Raw genomic sequence first — 21,675 nt, 5'->3', positions numbered from 1 at the left:
TTTGATCACTTTTATTACCTTTTTTGGTAAGTAAGGTGGGCAAAATTCCAATTTCATCATAGTTTTTAATTTTTTATTTTTATGGCGTTCACCGTTCGGGTAAAGTAACATTACCGTTTTATAGATCAGGTCGTTACGGACGCGGCGATACCAAACATGTGTAGGGAATTTTATTTTTTTCATTTTTAATCAGTGATAAATGTGTTTTTTGATTTTTACTTTATTTTCACTTTTTTCACTTTTTTTTTGACCCAGACCCACTTGGTTCTTGAAGATCCAGTGGGTCTGATGTCTGTATAATACAGTACAGTACAATATATATTGTACTGTACTGTATTTTACTTACACTTTGTCTGAACAGATCTATGCTTTCAGCACAGAGCTGTTCAGAACCATGGACAGCAGGACGCCTGAGAAGGCGTCCTGTTGCCATGGGAACCTTCCCCGTCTGCTCAGTAGTGGCCAGAACTGCGCAGACGGGGAAGGGTAAGGACGGGGCTCTGGGGGGGCTGCCTGGAAGCTCTCTCCCTCTCCATTCGGGGGGCTGCAAAGGCACAGCAGCCCCCCGATGGGAGAGGGAGGGAGCTCCCTGAGCTGTTAACCTTTTCCATACAGCGGTCCGTACGGACCGCTGTATGGAAATGGTTAAACGGCTGACATCGCATCACCGATGTCAGCCGTTTATACCAGGGTGCCAGCAATGTGCTGGCACCCTGGTATACCCACTAGACGCCAACGATTACGCAATGGGAGGCGGGCGGGGGATCGCGATCCCGCCTGCCGCACTGCCTGCCTCCCGCACAGCCCGCAACCCTCCCCCTGCACCTCCCACCGGGCAAAAATCACTAAGGGGTGCAGGGGGGGGGGATACAGATGCATTTTAGGAATACTAAAGTTTCTGATCCCCGCGGTCAGGGACCGCGGGGATCAGAAACTGCAGAAATCGCAGCAAACCGCAGGTCTGAATTGACCTGCAGTTTGCCGCGATCGCCGACATGGGGGGGTCACGGGACCCCCCCGCGCATTTAGCCTAGGTGCCTGCTCAATGATTTGAGCAGGCACCGGGTTCCGATCACTGCCAGCCGCACGGCAGTGATCGAAAATGCACAGGGCGTACATGTACGCCCTGTGTCCTTAAGGACCAGGGCACAAGGGCGTACCTGTACGCCCTGTGTCCTTAAGGGGTTAATGTGCCGGGGGCAAGGTCCCTTTAAGATTCGTGACGCCAGTGCCTGTAACTTTAGTAGTAATAAGTGAGGAACACGTTGATGTGGTGAACCAAACTTCCTTTACTGAAAACAGTTAACTTTATACAGTCTGAATTCAGTTCCACATGGCAGCAGCAATCAATAGCAGGCTTTTACATCAATGGCAGATACAATGTTCTTTGCAAGATACTCAGAGGGTAAAAACACTTACAGACCAGGCTGCACCTTTTCCTCAGAAATCCCGTGCACTATTCCTCAGAACTCCTGGCTGTCTCAATCCCAAGGCCCGTATGCCCTAATGCTGGCTTTATCCTTGGTAGAAAACTTCCTCAGGTATATATCCCTTGCTTTAGGTAAATAATCATTCTGCCCTTCAGCTCCTCTCAGGTTGGCTGGAATACTCTTCTGCTCTGCTCTGCACTTTGCTCTGTGGGAACTGCAGGTTTCTCAAGAGGTACACTCTTCTCTTGGTGACAATCTTCTGAGCTAACTCTGGCTCAATATCCTCAGGCAGGCTGGACTGCATCCACTAGCCTCCTAGTGGCAACTAGAAGCCTGGGCTGTCTAGCTGCATGTCAGGAGGGTGCCCTCAGCTTCTCTCTGGCTAAGGTGTGCTCCCACTTTTGTCTCTCCACAGACTCCTGACTACACAGACTGACCCCTCCCTATCTGGGCGTAACTATATGTACTGGGGGTTCCCTAGCTCCCTCTAATGTCTAGCAGGAGGAACTACACCCTGATAGGCCTGCTACACACATCACAGGGAAGAATACACATAAAAGCATATAAGAATACATTAAAATGGACTGTAAAATACACCGCCACTGTCCCTCAGGAGTAGGAGAACCACGTGGCCCAATTGACCCTTGTGTAGTGCCCACATTTACCTAGTGGGACACTACATACACCGTTGCTTTAACGTTGACCATCCTCGGCGCAACACAAGGGGCCCTGCCCAGCTGGAGACTGTCACCTGAAAGACAAAAATAATGCAAAGCAGGAACACACATCTACATTTGCAAATACACATATACATATATATATATATATATATATATATATATATCAGGCAGCTCCACTGGAAAAAGGAACAAGTCCGGTGAAAAGGGGCGTCGTTCTCTTCTCTCAGGATAGTATAAGGGAACAGGGGGCGCTGACCTGGTACAGCGTATCAAGGATTACCAGGATAGTCCATAATAAAATACAGTAGTCCATAAAACAGCATCTCAGAGGCCCACTTGAATTTAGGGTCATCTCTGGGCACATCACTTTAAAGTTTAATATGGCACATAAAAGTAACAGCATGTGAAGTCCAGGGGCGTAGCTATAGGGGGTGCAGAGGTAGCAGTTGCTACCGGGCCCAGGAGCCTGAGGGGCCCAAAAACCCTTGTGCCACATAAGACACTGGCATTATAGAAAGTGCATGCTGGTCAATTTACACCTCTGGCTGGAGGGAAGGGGTTAGGTCAAGAATTTGGCATGAAGGGGTGCCCTTTCAATGTTTGCCTCTGGCAGCAGGAAGGCTATGTGCTCCCCTAGCCCTTGCCAACAAGCACTACAGGAATGGGGGCCCAAGCTGAACTCTTGCACCAGGGCCCGTGAGCCTTAAGCTACGCCCCTGGTGAAGTCCACATCTCAGGGATATTTTTCCCTGGCAAGTCCTGGCATATAAAATTGTGTTGTAATGTCCCCTAATCAACCTGAAAAGCGGGTTAAAAAGGGTTAAAGTGCAAATAAAATCAAACAGGCACAACTTGGAAGCAGGCAGAAGGTCCTGTAAACTGGATAGCACTTAAAGCACTTGGTATCTTCAGTGGCCTACCACCACCACTGAGCCGTAGGTAACTGGCAGCAGCTCATAGGACCAAAACAAAGGACTCCTGTCCTGGAAGGGTTAAATCCACTGCAATAAGGGTCCCTCAGCTATATAACAGCATGGCCTAGCAGGCCTACTTACAGGTATGTATCCCGTTCACTAGAGTCATCACTGGTGGGACATCCTGATGCTGCTTGTAGATTGGGCCTGACACGAGGATCCATATATGGCTGGGCCCACAAAATAGTATTAGGTGGTAGCTGGAGCATAAAAGGACCCCTTACAGGTATGGGCCCCATAGGCCTAGGGGTGAATGCCGCAGGAGGCCTTAATGCCTCAAAAGAATCGCTGGACCTGGGTTTAAGTACGGTCGGTGGCTCCATGGGTCCAGGTGACATCACGGCAGGAGGCTCCAGGTGTCTAGGTGGTGCTGGCTGTAAGCAACGGCTCCTGACATAGGTAAGTCTCTCCGGTGCCGCAACAGCAGCCGCAGTCACAAGGGTACCCTGGCTGGCAGGGACTGGGACCGGGACCCTGACTACTGGCTCAGGGGCATCCGCGTCCTTTAAAGACGTCTTTCCTTTCAGGCGACGGAGGCGCCGCGCGGGATGAGGCAAGTTGGCGCAGGCCACGAAGTTGAAGTTACAGTCGGACAATCTGGTCTTCTAAACTCTCGGATACTGCGTCACTGCGGGGATCCATCGCAGAAGCATCGGGGTCAGGTAAGGGATCCGGACTGTCTGGCACGGCCGCCGCAGGTTCCGGCGCCGCATCTGCACTTTTCCCTCGCCTGATATTATCGAGGTCGGCATGGAACCTTTCTAAGTTCTCGATCTCCTGGATTGTTTTCTCCCGGCGGGGCAATTCAGGTGAGGGGTGCGGACTCCATTTCTCCAATACGGTCGGTTGCCAGAACACGTTCGGGCCGATGAAGGAGCCCCGTTCCTGGAAAGTATTATGGGCCGGTTCGGGGGGAATGCTCCGGTTCGCGTCCCGGGCTGGCAGGCTCTTCTAGCACTTCCAAGTCTTCACATCCTGGCTTAGGACGGGTCACGGCAGTTGCGTAGGGGCCTCTCAGGCCCTCGGCAGGGGTGAACTCCACCTCCTCTCCCTCGCGGAGGTTATGCAAATGTTCAGGGAGGTAACTTCGTTTGACGGATCTTCTGTTCACATATAAGTCTCTGCCGGTCGTATAATCCTTAATGAAACCAAAGCCTCGGTCCTTGTCAAAAGCCACCACCACTCCCATTCTCCTTTCCAGTCGAGGTTGGGTGTTGGTGTGGCGTTCATATACAGTCTTAGCTAATTCTTCGAAATATATTTTCGTGCGCGTGGTCTTTTTAATCGCTGCATACTAGGCCTGGCAAAGTCCTTCCAGGAGCCAAAGTAGGGCTCAGGCTGTGATCCTGGCGGCAGGCAGGTGGGTCTCTCCGGTCCCGGAGAGTAGGCTGGGGGCACTTCTTCTTTTTTATTCATAACAGCTTCCATAGTTGAGACAATTTGTGCAGCTGATAGCTCAGAGCGATCCTCACTCTGCAACACGCTCGATCCCTCTTCGGAGAGCGACAGGGCGATACACATTAGTTCAGTCAAGACCTCCCACTCCTCTGGGAGGCCGCCCCCCAGGTACTCCAGCATAGGGGAGGCGGAGTCCGTTATAGCAGACATGCAAATTTGTAGACAGGGCGGTGGCTCGGACATACAGTCTTTCCCGCTTCTCTAGCAGAAGGTGCCAATTTTTCCCGCCAATTACAGCACAGCGATGGCGCAGCAAATAAAATAAATCCAGTCAGTTTTTTAGGCGGCCATCTTTGAGTATTACGCTGTCTATTCACTGACAGCAAGCGGTGACTTAGAAGCGGAAAAACAGTCCACAGCAATACAATCTTTGCATCGCGATTATTACAGTTCTTTGGCCCAGCAATTTTTCAAATAAACAGATAGGGCTTTTTACTTTATGGGCAAATAATGGCACACAGTTTATATTCCACAATGGCGCAGGAATGATCGGATCCTGTTTGTGACGCCAAAATATGCAGTACGCCGCCCTGCGGGGTATTGCGATTGTGAGGTCACGGTACTTAGGCAAACGAGGGTTGCTCTTGGTTACTCACAGTTTATGGGGAGACCCTGGGCAGGCGTAGAGCAGTGATGGAGAGGCTGGCACAGAAGACCTCTGGGGCACTCTCGGTGTATAGGGACCAGGCCTGATGTTGAGTGAGGTGCCCTGGATGTTGCAGATGTTGAATGTGCCGGGGGCAAGGTCCCTTTAAGATTCGTGATGCCAGTGCCTGTAACAGTGGCACACTGATTTTTAGTAGTAATAAGTGAGAAACACGTTGTTGTGGTGAACCAAACTTTCTTTACTGAAAACAGTTAACTTTATACAGTCTGAATTCAGTTTCACATGGCAGCAGCCAGGGCCGGACTGGGACAAAAAATAGGCCCCGGCATTTTTGACTGAGCAGCCCAATCACATGACCTCCAACAGGCCCCACCCCCTTGCAGTCTAGGGGCGGAGCCAAACCCGGAAGCACAATTGAGGGGCAGGGCCAGCCACCAGTAAGATAGGAAGGCTTCAGCCAACACACAAGCTTTGCAACAACCAACATACAGATCTTGCAACAATATAGGAAGCTACAGAAAAGTCTTATAATATCCTCAGTGGATCTCAACCTCCCCATCCTCCACACCCTGTACAGGTCAGTGCCCCCGAAATTGCACTCACAGTTCTCCAGCAACTCTGGCAAATACCACCTATTCCGTACAGGGTGGGTTTACATCTGTGTTATGCCATTCCGTTATAGGTTCCGTTTCAAACGGAATATAACGGAATGGCCAGATGGAATGCAAAACGGAAACCTTTAAGGGTCCATTCACACGTCCGTTGTTTCTTTCCTGATCTGTTCCGTTTTTTGCGGAACAGATCTGGACCAGTTCTGTACCCATTCATTTTCAATGGGTCCTGAAAAAAAATCTGACATTGAGCTGTCCGATTTTTTTCAGGACCCATTGAAAATGAATGGGTCCAGATCTGTTCCGCAAAAAACGGAACAGATCAGGAAAGAAACAACGGACGTGTGAATGGACCCTAAGAGACATTCCGTTTTGCTCTGTCCTAATAGAAGTTTATGAGAAAGCGTAACGGATCAGTCTGGGTCCCCTTATGCAAGACGGAAAACAAAGTCCTGTCGACAGGACTTTGTTTTCCGTCTTGCATAACAGGAACCAGATGGATCCGTTTTGATTCCCATAGACTTTTAAGAGGACGGAGAGCAAACGGAAAGCCTCCTGCAGAGTCTGCACTGTACGAGAGAGAGATAGCAGTGGCTGTGAAGGGAAAAGTTCCAGAGCACATAATGACAGCCCCAGAGCCTTTCTGCTGCCTAACCGTATGCTGCCACAGCGCCAGCCCAGCCTGCAGGACATCAGAGAGGCCTGGGGTCCACATTATAGCACCACTACATTTACTTATTATCAAAAAGCATCATACATAACCAAGCAAAAGCCAGAATATAATAAAAGACAAAAACATTAAACTACATTTATAATAAAACAATTTACTTACAAAAGAAGCTATTCAGTCGTCTGCTGTGCCGTCCTCTGCTTGCTTCGACTGATTATTTGCCCTCCTTTCTGTCTCTCCTCAGTGCGCAGGCGCACTGCTATGGGGGATCTGTGGATGACACACTGTTATGGGCATCAGTGGATGACACACGGTTATGGGGGCATCTGTGGATGACGTACTGTTATGGGGGATCTGTGAATGACACTATTAATGGGGCATCTGTGGATGACGCACTGTTATAGGCATCTGTGGAGGACACTCAAGTGTTATGGGCATCAGTGGATGACACACAGTTATGGGGGCATCTGTGGATGATGCACTGTTATTAACAGTGCATCATCCACAGACCCCACCCCATAACAGTGTCAGCCACAGATATCCCCTTAATAGACTGTTAAGGGGATATCTGTGGATTGCATGGCACTGTTATGGCGGCATCTGTGGCTGACACTGTTATGGGTGGCCGGGGGGATCTGTGGATGATACACATATATGGCAGCGCAAGCATCTTGTGCTATATATATGTGTCATCATCCACATGATCCACAGATATCTCCCCCCCATAACAGTGTCCCTCCCTATTGTAAGACAGACCCCGCCGTTCCTTATGTAAGTGAGCTATTGAGCTTGTAAATAAACTTGTGCAAAGTATATGAGTAGTTAGTAACTACTCATATACTTTGCACAAGTTTATTTACAAGCTCAATAGCTCACTTACATAAGTTACTATCTAATAATCTATCACTATCACTAACTTACTGCCTTGGACAGTCAGTAGGCATGGGCAGGCGGCAGCCACAGCCAGTTGGGCACGACTGGGGCGGGCAGGCAGAAGCTGGTGGCTCCAGTCCCGCTCTTCAAGTTCAACATTCAAACTAGGCGGCCGGCGGCAGTGTAACGTGACGTGACGTCACTCACTATGTAACGCCGCACGCGCATGCTCCTCCCACTTTATTAATGAAGGCGGAGCAGGCGCGTGACGTCGGAGTGAGCGATGTTACACTGCCGGCCGCCGGAAGATGGGAGGCAGAGCACGGAGGCGGAGCACAGGAGGCGGAGCAGTGGGGGTGGACTCACACAGTCAGTATCTATGTGTCTTCTTTGTGTCACTCAGACAGTCATCATGATGATTAAGCTGTGCGGCCGGGGCTGGCAGGAGGTGGAGCACAGTGACAGGGGTGTGATTAGGCCATACCCGGCACACCCACTCGAGCCCTGAGGCGGCCCCCCTGCCCACCGGGCAAATGCCCGGTCTGCCCTATGGCCAGTCCGGCCCTGGCAGCAGCAATCAATAGCAGGCTTTTACATCAATGGCAGATACAATGTTCTTTGCAAGATACTCAGAGGGTAAAAACACTTACAGACCAGGCTGCACCTTTTCCTCAGAAATCCCGTGCACTATTCCTCAGAACTCCTGGCTGTCTCAATCCCAAGGCCCGTATGCCCTAATGCTGGCTTTATCCTTGGTAGAAAACTTCCTCAGGCATATATCCCTTGCTTTAGGTGAATAATCCTTCTGCCCTTCAGCTCCTCTCAGGTTGGCTGGAATACTCTTCTGCTTTGCTCTGCACTTTGCTTTGTGGGAACTGCAGATTTCTCAAGAGGTACACTCTTCTCTTGGTGACAATCTTCTGAGCTAACTCTGGCTCAATATCCTCAGGCAGGCTGGACTGCATCCACTAGCCTCCTGGTGGCAACTAGAAGCCTGGGCTGTCTAGCTGCATGTCAGGAGGGTGCCCTCAGCATATCTCTGGCTAAGGTGCACTCTCACTTCTGTCTCTCCACAGACTCCTGACTACACAGACTGACCCCTCCCTGTCTGGGCGTAACTATATGTACTGGGGGTTCCTTAGCTCCCTCTAATGTCTAGGAGGAGGAACTACACCCTGATAGGCCTGCTACACACATCACAGGGAAGAATACACATAAAAGCATATAAGAATACATTCAAATGGACTGTAAAATACACTGCCACTGTCCCTCAGGAGTAGGAGAACCACGTGGCCCAATTGACCCTTGTGTAGTGCCCACATTTACCTAGTGGGACACTACACAAGAGCCCCTCAATAACTCAGTCACCAGTAAATAACTGCAGACATCTGTATATACAATATAAAGGGGGTCTCACATCTCTGTATACATTGTAGAGGGGGTCACGGATCTCTATATACAGTGGTGGGGTCACAAATCTCTATATATGGTATACAGTGGTGGGGGTCACACATCAGTATATACAGTATACTTGGGGTCACACATTACCAGTGTACACGGGTACCATACCTTATAAACAGTATATAGTTGTATGTGTCCTACCTGTACACTGTATATAGAGACACCCCCTTCCCTGTACACTGTGTATAATGATAATAATGAGATCCTCCGATGCAGGGGGTCACGCATCTCTATATACAGTATACAGTGGTGGTCACATATCACTGCATACAGTATACAGAGGGTCACACATCTCTATATACAGTATACAGTGGTGGTGGGGGTCACATATCACTGCATACAGTATACAGAGGGTTGCACACCTCTATATACAGTGGCGGTCACATATCACTGCATACAATATACAGGGGGTCACACATCTCTATATACAGTGGTGGTGGGGGTCACATATCACTGCATACAGTACACAGAGGGTTACACATCTCTATATACAGTATACAGTGGTGGGGGTCATATATCACTGCATACAGTATACAGAGGGTCACACATCTCTATATACAGTATACAGTGGTGGGGGTCATATATCACTGCATACAGTATATAGAGGGTCACACATCTCTATATACAGTGTGCAATGGTGGTGGTGGTGTCATATATCACTGCATACAGAATACAGGGGGTCACAAATCTTTATATACAGTGGTGGTCACATATCACTGCATACGGTATACAGGAGGTCACATATCTCTATATACAGTATACAGTGGTGGGGTCACATATCACTGCATACAGTATACAGAGGGTCACACATCTCTATATACAGTGGTGGTCACATATCACTGCATACAGTATACAGAGGGTCACACATCTCTATTTACCGTATACAGTGGTGGTCACATATCACTGCATACTGTATACATGGGGTCACACATCTCTATATACAGTGGTGGTCACATATCACTGCATACAGTATACAGGGGGTCACAAATCTCTATATACAGTGGTGGTTACATATCACTGCATACAGTATAAAGGGGGTCACACATCTCTATATACAGTGTACAATGGTGGTAGTGGGGTCACATATCACTGCATACAGTATACAGACGGTCACACATCTCTATATACAGTGTACAATGGTGGTGGTCGTGGGGGGTCACATATGACTGTATACAGTATACAGGGGGTCACACATCTCTATATACAGTATACAGTGGTGGGGTCACATACCACTGCATACAGTATACAGAGAGTCACACATCTCTATATACAGTGGTGGTCACATATCACTGCATACAGTATACAGAGGGTCACACATCTCTATTTACAGTATACAGTGGTGATCACATATCACTGCATACAGTTTACAGGGGGTCACATATCTCTATATACAGTGGTGGTCACATATCACTGCATACAGTATACAGGGGGTCACACATCTCTATATACGGTATATAGTGGTGGTGGGGGTCACATATCACTGCACACAGTATACAGAGGGTTACACATCTCTATATACAGTGTACAGTGGAGGGGGTCACATATCACTGCATAAAGTATACACGGGGGTCACACATCTCTATATACAGTGGTGGTCACATATCACTGCATACAGTATCAAGGGGGTCACACATCTCTATATACAGTGTACAATGGTGGTGGTGGGGTCACATATCACTGCATACAGTATACAGACGGTCACACATCTCTATATACAGTGTACAATGGTGGTGGTCGTGGGGGGTCACATATGACTGTATACAGTATACAGGGGGTCACACATCTCTATATACAGTATACAGTGGTGGGGTCACATACCACTGCATACAGTATACAGAGAGTCACACATCTCTATATACAGTGGTGGTCACATATCACTGCATACAGTATACAGAGGGTCACACATCTCTATTTACAGTATACAGTGGTGATCACATATCACTGCATACAGTTTACAGGGGGTCACATATCTCTACATACAGTGGTGGTCACATATCACTGCATACAGTATACAGGGGGTCACACATCTCTATATACGGTATATAGTGGTGGTGGGGGTCACATATCACTGCATACAGTATACAGAGGGTTACACATCTCTATATACAGTGTACAGTGGAGGGGGTCACATATCACTGCATAAAGTATACACGGGGGTCTCACATCTCTATATACAGTATATAGTGGTGGTGGGGGTCACATATCACTGCATACAGTATACAGAGGGTCACACATCTTTATATACAGTGGTGGTCACATATCACTGCATACAGTATACAGGGGGTCACACATCTTTATATACAGTATATAGTGGTGGTGAGGGTCACATATCACTGCATATAGTATACAGAGGGTTACACATCTCTATTTACAGTATACAGTGGTGGTCACATATCACTGCATACAGTATACAGGGGGTCGCATATCTCTATATACAGTGGTGGTCACATATCACTGCATACAGTATACAGGGGGTCACACATCTCTATATACAATATACAATGGTGGTGGTGGGGTCACATATCACTGCATACAGTATACAGGGGGTCACACATCTCTATATACAGTGGTGGTCACATATCACTGCATACAGGGGGTCACACATCTCTATATACAGTATATAGTGGTGGTGGGGGTCACATATCACTGCATATAGTATACAGAGGGTTACACATCTCTATATACAGTATACAGTGGTGGGGGGTTGAAGGGATATATGTGACTCCATTTTGTCTGTTCTAACAATATGTATTGTGATAGCATCTTGGTCATGCACTGTTTCAAGTTCCCCCTCACTGGAATTTGGGAATCTTCCTCTGTCCTTGGACAGTTTCCTGAAATTCCTGAATCCCTAGTGAAAACAGTCATGCCTTATAAGGTCATTCTGGCTTAATGTGTACTAGCCTATATGTGTCTACACATTAATGGTTAATGATGTTACTAGGTAAATTATACTCTCTGCCCTTTAAAAGGCTGGACTGAAGGACAATAAAATCAGAGTGAATTTGAACAGACCCGTGTTTTGTTGTATCTGACAAGTTCATTCTCCTGGCGCCAGAAAATACTTAATCCAAGCTGATCACGAAGTCCGGTATCAGGGATACCTAGTGAAGAGACGAATTTCCTTACAGCTTTGGGGGCTCGTGTCCGGGATCGAGAGGGTCATCCTCGGGTCCGGTGAGAAAGACATCGATTTTGTCCTCTGTCTGATCCGAGGGCACTGGCCACGTCTCGACCAAAGTAAGTTGAACCATCTACTTAAGACTTCGGTAGATCACTGTGTCAGGGACACAGGAGACAAGGCTCAGGGTGCCTAAGGTGATTATAAGGGACTCCGGGAGTCCATATCACCACAGATAGATATAAGTGCACTTAAAAGATATACTGTTCAGGGAACAGAAGGTTACAAGCTTGGATTAACTCATATATATATATATATATATATATATATATAGTATAAGTATCTTAGAAGTGATAAGATTATCTGTTTGTGTGAGATACTGACCGGGTGGTAGGTGTACGGTCACATCCCACTGTTATTGTCAAATTGATGTATTATTGGGTTAATCACTGTTAATGTGTAAAATTGTATTGTGCTGTGGAGGATCGTTAGACGCTCCACTTCTTCGGCTAGGAGCAATTCGTTGACCCGGATAACGTGTACGCAAGTGGAGGTCCAAAACAGCAATAGTCGATAGGGGTACGAAGAGTATAGAGAGACATTAAGATACGAATCCGCTGATCAGTTGACAGGTTTTGTCGGAACCTTACGGTTCAGTACAGCCAGTCCTGACAGTGATTGTCTCGCTTATTCTTTGAACCAAGAATATCAACATGGTTCCATCTTAAATAGCACATTTCCACGGAGTAGGACATAACAGCATTGAGATACTTATGGGTAGGCCTTTTCCCACACTGTGGGCAAAACGCCCCCTGGTAGTGCAGGAAGGGGGCTTGGACTGATCAGAGATGAGTATGTTACTAATCTGATCACGGTCCTCAGTAGAACTGAAGAAAAGTCGCTTGTAAGTCTCCTTCTCTTTCACAGGAACCAACCCATCCATTCCAGGTAGGCGATAAGGTGATGGTCAAGATATTAAAGAAGGGAAAGAAACCAGGAAGCTTCACCTACGGACCACCCACTGAAGTAGTTGCGATCACCAGAACAGCAGCCCTCACTGAACAGTCACCCACGTGGATCCACGCCACAAGGATTAAGCTGGTAAAGAAAAGAGAGGTACTAACGGAGGCAGAAAGCCTTGACCTCGAAGAGGACACAGAAGGGGTACAAACGGGGGCAGACAGCCTCGACCCCCAACTGGGCGAAGTTCTCCCCGAATTTTGGCAGTTGATTGACAAGGAGGACACCTCTGATCACGCTGACAATGATCTCATTGACTTTTCTGACAGATAGCCAAGCAGAGGTGGATATAACTAAGAGTGACGTTACTACACTCTGGTATAACTCATCAAACACCCACGTTGCCATATATACCTTTTGTCTGTGTGATTTTATGCCATGTAGGAACTATGGTCTGAGTAGGGGGGGATACTCCCATAAGGCAACTACACCTGTTATAAGGGAGAAAATGAAGGTGTGAATCCAATTTTTTTTTACAGAGAGGGATTGTGCTAATTATAGTTTTGTAAATATGTCACTCACTCAAAACCAGGTATTTTCAATAGGAGACATCTACTGGATCTGTGGCGATGGTAAGATAAGGTCCAGGTTGGAGGGAAAATGGAAAGGAGAATGTGCCCTAGCTAAAGCTATTATGAACATTCACATATTCCCTGAAGTGGAGGAACACATACATTTTTCTATAAATAGGTTAAAGAGATCAATACCTAAAGGTAGTTTCGATCCACATGTGTACATAGATGCACTAGGGGTCCCAAGAGGGGTCCCTGATGAGTTCAAGGCCAGAGATCAAGTAGCTGCAGGTTTTTAATCAATCATTCCTATAATCACCGTAAATAAAAATGTAGACTGGATTAATTACATCTACTACAACCAACAAAGGTTTGTAAATTACACAAGGGATGCAATGCAAGGGGTTGCAGAGCAGCTCCAAGCTGACTCCATAATGACATTCGAGAACAGAATGGTTTTAGATATGATATTAGCAGAAAAAGGTGGGGTATGCAAGGTGCTCGCGGATCCCACATCATGCTGCACCTTCATACCTAACAACACAGGTCCCAATGGTAAGGTAACCGTAGCTATACAGAAACTGGAGGATTTGTCTGTTGAATTGAAAAAGAACTCCGGTATTACAAATCCCTGGAATCAGTATTTTGGTTGGTTTATTAATTGGAAACAGGCGTTAGCACAACTAGGCATTATTATCCTTGTAATCATTATTATCATTGCTGCATTTTCATCATGTGTAGTACCATGTATTAGGAAATTGTTAGAACAAGGAGTAACTAACGCCACAGCCTCTTCATACCAAGCCATCCCCCCACCAACCCTCAATAATAAGGATAACACACCCAATGGATACATGAAATATCTGAAGATACATAGACAGAAGAAAGAAAGAAGAGAGAACCATATAGTATACAATATATAAGGTTCTAAGAGGGGATTGAAGGGATATATGTGACTCAATTTTGTCTGTTACAATATGTATTGTGATAGCATCTTGGCCATGCACTGTGTCAAGTTCCCCCTCACTGGAATTTGGGAATCTTCCTCTGTCCTTGGACAGTTTCCTGAAATTCCTGAATCCCTAGTGAAAACAGTCATGCCTTATAAGGTCATTCTGGCTTAATGTGTACTAGCCTATATGTGTCTACACATTAATGGTTAATGATGTTACTAGGTAAATTATACTCTCTGCCCTTTAAAAGGCTGGACTGAAGGACAATAAAATCAGAGGGGTCACACATCTCTATATACAGTATATAGTGGTGGGGGGGGGGCACATATCACTGCATACAGTATACAGAGGGTCACACATCTCTATATACAGTGGTGGTCACATATCACTGTATCAGTATACAGGGGGTCACACATCTCTATATACAGTGGTGGTCACATATCACTGTATACAGTATACAGGGGGTCACACATCTCTATATACAGTATATAGTGGTGGGGGGGCACATATCACTGCATACAGTATACAGGGGATCACACATCTCTATATACAGTGGTGGTCACATATCACTGTATACAGTATACAGGGGGTCACACATCTCTATATACAGTATATTGTGGTGGGGGGCACATATCACTGCATACAGTATATAGGGGATCACACATCTCTATATACAGTGGTGGGGGGGAGTCACATATCACTGCATACAGTATACAGAGGGTCACACATCTCTATATACAGTGGTGGTCACATATCACTGCATACAGTATACAGGGGATCACACATCTCTATATACAGTATATAGTGGTGGGGGGCACATATCACTGCATACAGTATACAGGGGGTCACACATCTCTATATACAGTATATAGTGGTGGGGGGGCACATATCACTGCATACAGTATACAGGGGATCACACATCTCTATATACAGTGGTGGGGGGGTCACATATCACTGCATACAGTATACAGAGGGTCACACATCTCTATATACAGTGGTGGTCACATATCACTGCATACAGTATACAGGGGATCACACATCTCTATATACAGTATATAGTGGTGGGGGGCACATATCACTGCATACAGTATACAGGGGGTCACACATCTCTATATACAGTATATAGTGGTGGTGGGGGGCACATATCACTGCATACAGTATACAGGGGATCACACATTTCTATATACAGTGGTGGTCACATATCACTGCATACAGTATACAGAGGGTCACACATCTCTATATACAGTGGTGGTCACATATCACTGCATACAGTATACAGGGGATCACACATCTCTATATACAGTATATAGTGGTGGGGGGGCACATATCACTGCATACAGTATACAGGGGATCACACATCTCTATATACAGTATACAGTGGTGGTGGGGGTCACATATCACTGCATACAGTATACAGAGGGTCACACATCTCTATATACAGTGGTGGTCACATATCACTGCATACAGTATACAGGGGATCACACATCTCTATATACAGTATATAGTGGTGGGGGGGCACATATTACTGCATACAGTATACAGGGGATCACACATCTCTATATACAGTATACAGTGGTGGTGGGGGTCACATATCACTGCATACAGTATACAGAGGGTCACACATCACTATATACAGTGGTGGTCACATATCACTGCATACAGTATACAGGGGGTCACACATCTCTATATACAGTATACAGTGGTGGGGTCACATATCACTGCATACAGTATACAGAGGGTCACACATCACTATATACAGTGGTGGTCACATATCACTGCATACAGTATACAGGGGGTCACACATCTCTATATACAGTATATAGTGGTGGGGGGGCACATATCACTGCATACAGTATACAGGGGGTCACACATCTCTATATACAGTATATAGTGGTGGTGGGGGTCACATATCCCTGCATACAGTATACAGGGGGTCACACATCTCTATATACAGTATATAGTGGTGGTGGGGGTCACATATCACTGCATACAGTATTCAGGGGGTCACACATCTCTATATACAGTGGTGGTCACATATCACTGCATACAGTATACAGAGGGTTACACATCTCTATATACAGTATATAGTGATGGGGGTCATATATCACTGTATGGGGGGGGGGGTCACATATCACTATATACAGTGTGCAGGAAGGAGAGGGCACACATTTACAGAAGAGACCCATGGCTGCTGCTATCACTAACCTCAGCAATATTGACAGCTCAGAAGGGGTTAAACTGTTGGTCTGGCTGTAATAAACATGTCTGTGATAAGATCACAGAGCAGAGGGGCCATAAACAGGACAGACACTGGGATTCCTCACAGTTTGTATTCCACCGCACCTTCCTGGCACTGCTACATCCTCACATACAGCAGTACAGGAGACAGAGTGGAGATGGAGTCTACAGACAGTCAGCTTCCATCCGCCATCACAGCTTCTCCTCACAGTCTCCCTTTCTCCTGCAAATGTTTCTTTATTTCTGCTTGAATCTTCCTACTAAGCCCCTCCAGCTCTGCACAGCCAGGAGTGTCAGTCATAGAAAGAAAGCACCTCTGATACAAGCAGGGTGCTTTAGGACTCAGGGATCAGCACACTCCTTCAGGCATGGACAGGAGGGGGTGTGGTGAGAGCAGGACAGGAGGGGGCGTGGTGAGAGCAGGACAGGAGGGGGCGTGGTGAGAGCAGGACAGGAGGGGGCGTGGTGAGAGCAGGACAGGAGGGGACGTGGTGAGAGCAGGCCAGGAGGGGGCGTGGTGAGAGCAAGACAAGAGGGGGCGTGATGAGAGCAGGACAGAAGGGGGCGTGATGAGAGCAGGACAGAAGGGGGCGTGGTAAGAGCAGGACAGGAGGGGAGTGGAGAGAGCAGGACAGGAGGGGGCGTGGAGAGAGCAGGATAGGAGGGTGCGTGGTGAGAGCAGAACAGGAGGGGGTGTGGTGAGAGCAGGACCGGAGGGGGCGTGGTCGGAGCAGGACCGGAGTGGGCGTGGTGAGAGCAGGAGCGGAGGGGGCGTGGTGAGAGCAGAACAGGAGGGGGCGTGGTGAGAGCAGGACAGTAGGGGGCGTGGTGAGAGAAGGACAGGAGGAGGCGTGGTGAGAGCAGGCCAGGAAGGGGCATGGTGAGAGCAGGCCAGGAGGGGGCGTGGTGAGAGCAGGCAAGGAGGGGGCGTGGTGAGAGCAGGCCAGGAGGGGGCGTGGTGAGAGCAGGAGAGGAGGGGGCGTGGTGAGAGCAGGACAGGAGGGGGTGTGGTGAGAGCAGGACAGGAGAGGGTGTGGTGAGAGCAGGCCAGGAGGGGGCATGGTGAGAGCAGGCCAGGAGGGGGCATGGTGAGAGCAGGCCAGGAGGGGGCGTGGTGAGAACAGGACAGGAGGGGAGTGGTGAGAGCAGGACAGGAGGGGAGTGGTGAGAGCAGGACAGGAGTGGGCGTGGTGAGAGCAGGACAGGAGGGGGCGTGGTGAGAGCAGGACAGGAGGGGGCATGGTGAGAGCAGGACAGGAGGGGGCGTAGTGAGAGCAGGCCAGAAAGGGGCGTGGTGGGAGCAGGCCAGGAGGGGGCATGGTGAGAGCAGGCCAGAAGGGGGCGTGGTGAGAGCAGGATCGGAGGGGGCCTGCAGGAAAACCAGGCAGATCTGCTACAGAAGATCTATTAGTAAGTGTAATATCTCCTTACTTTCTTTACAGTTGTAATAAGTACTAACAGTGGCCAACCCCCTTAACCACCTCAGCCCCCCTAGCTTAAACACCCTTAATGACCAGACCACTTTTTACAATTCTGCACTACACTACTTTCACCGTTTATTGCTCGGTCATGCAACTTACCACCCAAATGAATTTTACCTCCTTTTCTTCTCACTAATAGAGCTTTAATTTGGTGGTATTTCATTGCTGCTGACATTTTTACTTTTTTTGTTATTAATCGAAAGTTACCGAAATATCTCGGCAAAAGACAACTTTTCCAATTTTTTTATACAAAGTTGGCATTTGACCAAGATATTTATCTCACCCAGCATGGGTATATGTAAAATGACACCCCAAAACACATTGCCCAACTTCTCCTGAGTATGGCGATACCACATGTGTGACACTTTTTTGCAGCCTAGGTGGGCAAAGGGGCCCACATTGCAATGAGCACCTTTAGGATTTCACAGGGCATTTTTTACACATTTTGATTTCAAACTACTTCTCACACATTAGGGCCCCTAAAATGCCAGGGCAGTATAAATACCCCACAAGTGACCCCATTTTGGAAAGAAGACACCCCAAGGTATTTCGTGATGGGCATAGTGAGTTCATGGGAGTTTTTATTTTTTGTCACAAGTTAGTGGAAGATGAGACTTTGTAAGAAAAAAAAAATCATCATTTTCCGCTAACTTGTGTCAAAAAATAGAAAATTCTAGGAACTCACTATGCCCATCACGAAATACCTTGGGGTGTCTTCTTTCCAAAATGGGGTCACTTGTGGGGTAGTTATACTTCCCTGGCATTTTAGGAGCCCTAATGCGTGAGAAGTAGTTTGAAATCAAAATGTGTAAAAAATGCCCTGTGAAATCCAAAAGGTGCTCTTTGGAATGTGGGCCCCTTTTCCCACCTAGGCTGCAAAAAAGTGTCACACATGTGGTATCGCAGTACTCAGAAGAAGTAGGGCAATGTGTTTTGGGGTGTCTTTTTACATATACCCATGCGATACCACATGTGTGACACTTTTTTGCAGCCTAGGTGGGCAAAGGGGCCCACATTCCTTTTAGGAGGGCATTTTTAGACATTTGGATCCCAGACTTCTTCTCACGCTTTAGGGCCCCTAAAATGCCAGGGCAGTATAAATACCCCACATGTGACCCCATTTTGGAAAGAAGACACCCCAAGGTATTCAATGAGGGGCATGGAGAGTTCATAGAAATTTTTTTTTTTTGGCACAAGTTTTTTTTTCTCACAAAGTCTCGCTTTCCGCTAACTTGGGACAAAAATTTCAATCTTTCATGGACTCAATATGCCCCTCAGCGAATACCTTGGGGTGTCTTCTTTCCAAAATGGGGTCATTTGTGGGGTGTTTGTACTGCCCTGGCATTTGAGGGTCTCCGCAATCATTACATGTATGGGCCAGCATTAGGAGTTTCTGCTATTCTTCTTATATTGAGCATACAGGTAATGAGATTTTTTTTTTCCGTTCAGCCTCTGAGCTGAAAGAAAAAAATGAACGGCACAGATTTCTTCATTCGCATCGATCAATGTGGATGAAAAAATCTCTGCCAAAAAAAAGGAGGGGAAAGGCGCCTGCCAGGACATAGGAGCTCCGCCCAACATCCATACCCACTTAGCTCGTATGCCCTGGCAAACCAGATTTCTATATGGCTTGTTCACATTTTTTTAGATTTTTTATATACAAAGTGTTTGCCAAAGCATATGAACACCGCCGCCTCCTCAGCTCATATGCCTCGGCAAACGTATCTTTTACTGCAGAGGAGAAATCTCGTCTTGCAGTGCCACATACACTGACTTTTGTGTAATCTGACAGCAGCGCAATGTCAGAATGCACATCAGTGCTGCAGCTAGTCGATCGGTTGGTCCACCTGGAAGGTATAAAAAAAAATGAAAAAACCAGGCCGCAACGCAATAAATTTATTAACTTTATAATAACATTTGAACGGAACATATACAGTAAACTTTATTTAACTTTTTGAACAGAACGTTAACTTTTTTTCTTAACGGTGATTTTTTTTTTTTTTTTTTTTTTACCTTTATAGGACAAACCTCTCCTTCCCCATGGGACAATGTGCAAAGCGCAAATCGCCCAGAGATGTGGCGAAGTACATTATGCACTTTGCCCCAGGTGAAAGGAGAGGTTTGCAGCAGCTCTGTGTGAATGGGCCCTAATAGCCCTGTGTGCCTGTCCTGTTAGATGCAATCCCTATGCTAAGTGTACCTGTGTGTGGTACTTCCGGAAACACTCCCCTAGGCATAGGGCAGGGTGGTCAGGGCAGTCAGGACAGAAATAGCGGCTGTCACGCCTTATTCCACTCCTGCTACAGACACATCTTTTTCGGGGTGACGGTTGGGTTGAGGTACCAGCAACGACATTGGGGAAATGTCGCTCGTGTAGATGGCTCACTACACTGGTGGATGGGGCCACGGAACTTCCTGGATACAGGAGGTTCTCGATGATCTCTTCCTGAAATTTGAGGAAGGATACTGTTCTCCCAGCCTTACTGTAGAGAACAAAACTATTATATACAGCCAATTGAATTAAATATACAGACACCTTCTTATACCAGCGTCTGGTGCATCGGGAAACTAAATAAGGAGCCAACATCTGGTCATTGAAGTCCACCCCTCCAATGAGCGAATTATAGTCGTGGACCGAGAGGTGCTTTTCAATGACACTGGTTGCTCGTTCAATTTGTATTGTCGTGTCTGCGTGAATGGAAGAGAGCATGTAAACGTCACGCTTGCCTCTCCATTTCACCGCAAGCAGTTCTTCATTACACAAGGTAGCCCTCTCCCCCCTTGCAAGATGGGTGGTAACGAACCGTTGGGGGAAGCCCTGGCGACTATGTCGCGCGGTGCCACAGCAGCCAATCTGTTCTAGAAACAAATGCCTGAAGAGGGGCACACTTGTGTAGAAATTGTCCACATAAAGATGGTACCCCTTGCCAAATAAGGGTGACACCAAGTCCCAGACTGTCTTCCCACTTCTCCCCAGGTAGTCAGGGCAACCGACCGGCTCCAGTGTCTGATCTTTACCCTCATAGATCCGAAATTTGTGGGTATAGCCTGTGGCCCTTTCACAGAGCTTATACAATTTGACCCCATACCGGGCGGGCTTGCTTGGGATGTATTGTTTGAAGCCAAGGCACCCGGTAAAATGTATAAGGGACTCGTTTATGCAGATGTTTTGCTCAGGGGTATACAAATCTGCAAATTTGTTGTTGAAGTAGTCTATGTGGAGCCGGTCAAAAGCTGGGTGGCCTCTGGGACGGGAGGTGGTGTTGTCGCTAAAGTGCAGGAAACGCAGGATGGCCTCAAATCGTGCCCTGGACATGGCAGCAGAGAACATGGGCATGTGATGAATTGGGTTCGTGGACCAATATGACCGCAATTCATGCTTTTTGGTTAGACCCATGTTGAGGAGAAGGCCCAGAAAAAAAAAAAATTCGGAATCTTGGACGGGTTTCCACCGGAAAGTCTGGGCATAATATCTTCCCGGGTTGGCGGCTATAAATTGAGTGGATTTGTTTCTGCCACGACTATGTCCAAGAGCTCCGCAGTCAAGAACAGCTAAAAAAAATCCCAGTGCCGAACCGATCTGAGC

This window comes from Bufo gargarizans, chromosome 1 (assembly GCF_014858855.1).
Source record: "Bufo gargarizans isolate SCDJY-AF-19 chromosome 1, ASM1485885v1, whole genome shotgun sequence".
Lineage (NCBI taxonomy): Eukaryota > Metazoa > Chordata > Amphibia > Anura > Bufonidae > Bufo > Bufo gargarizans.
The sequence above is the reverse complement of the archived record's forward strand: the minus strand, read 5'-3'. Positions refer to the sequence as shown.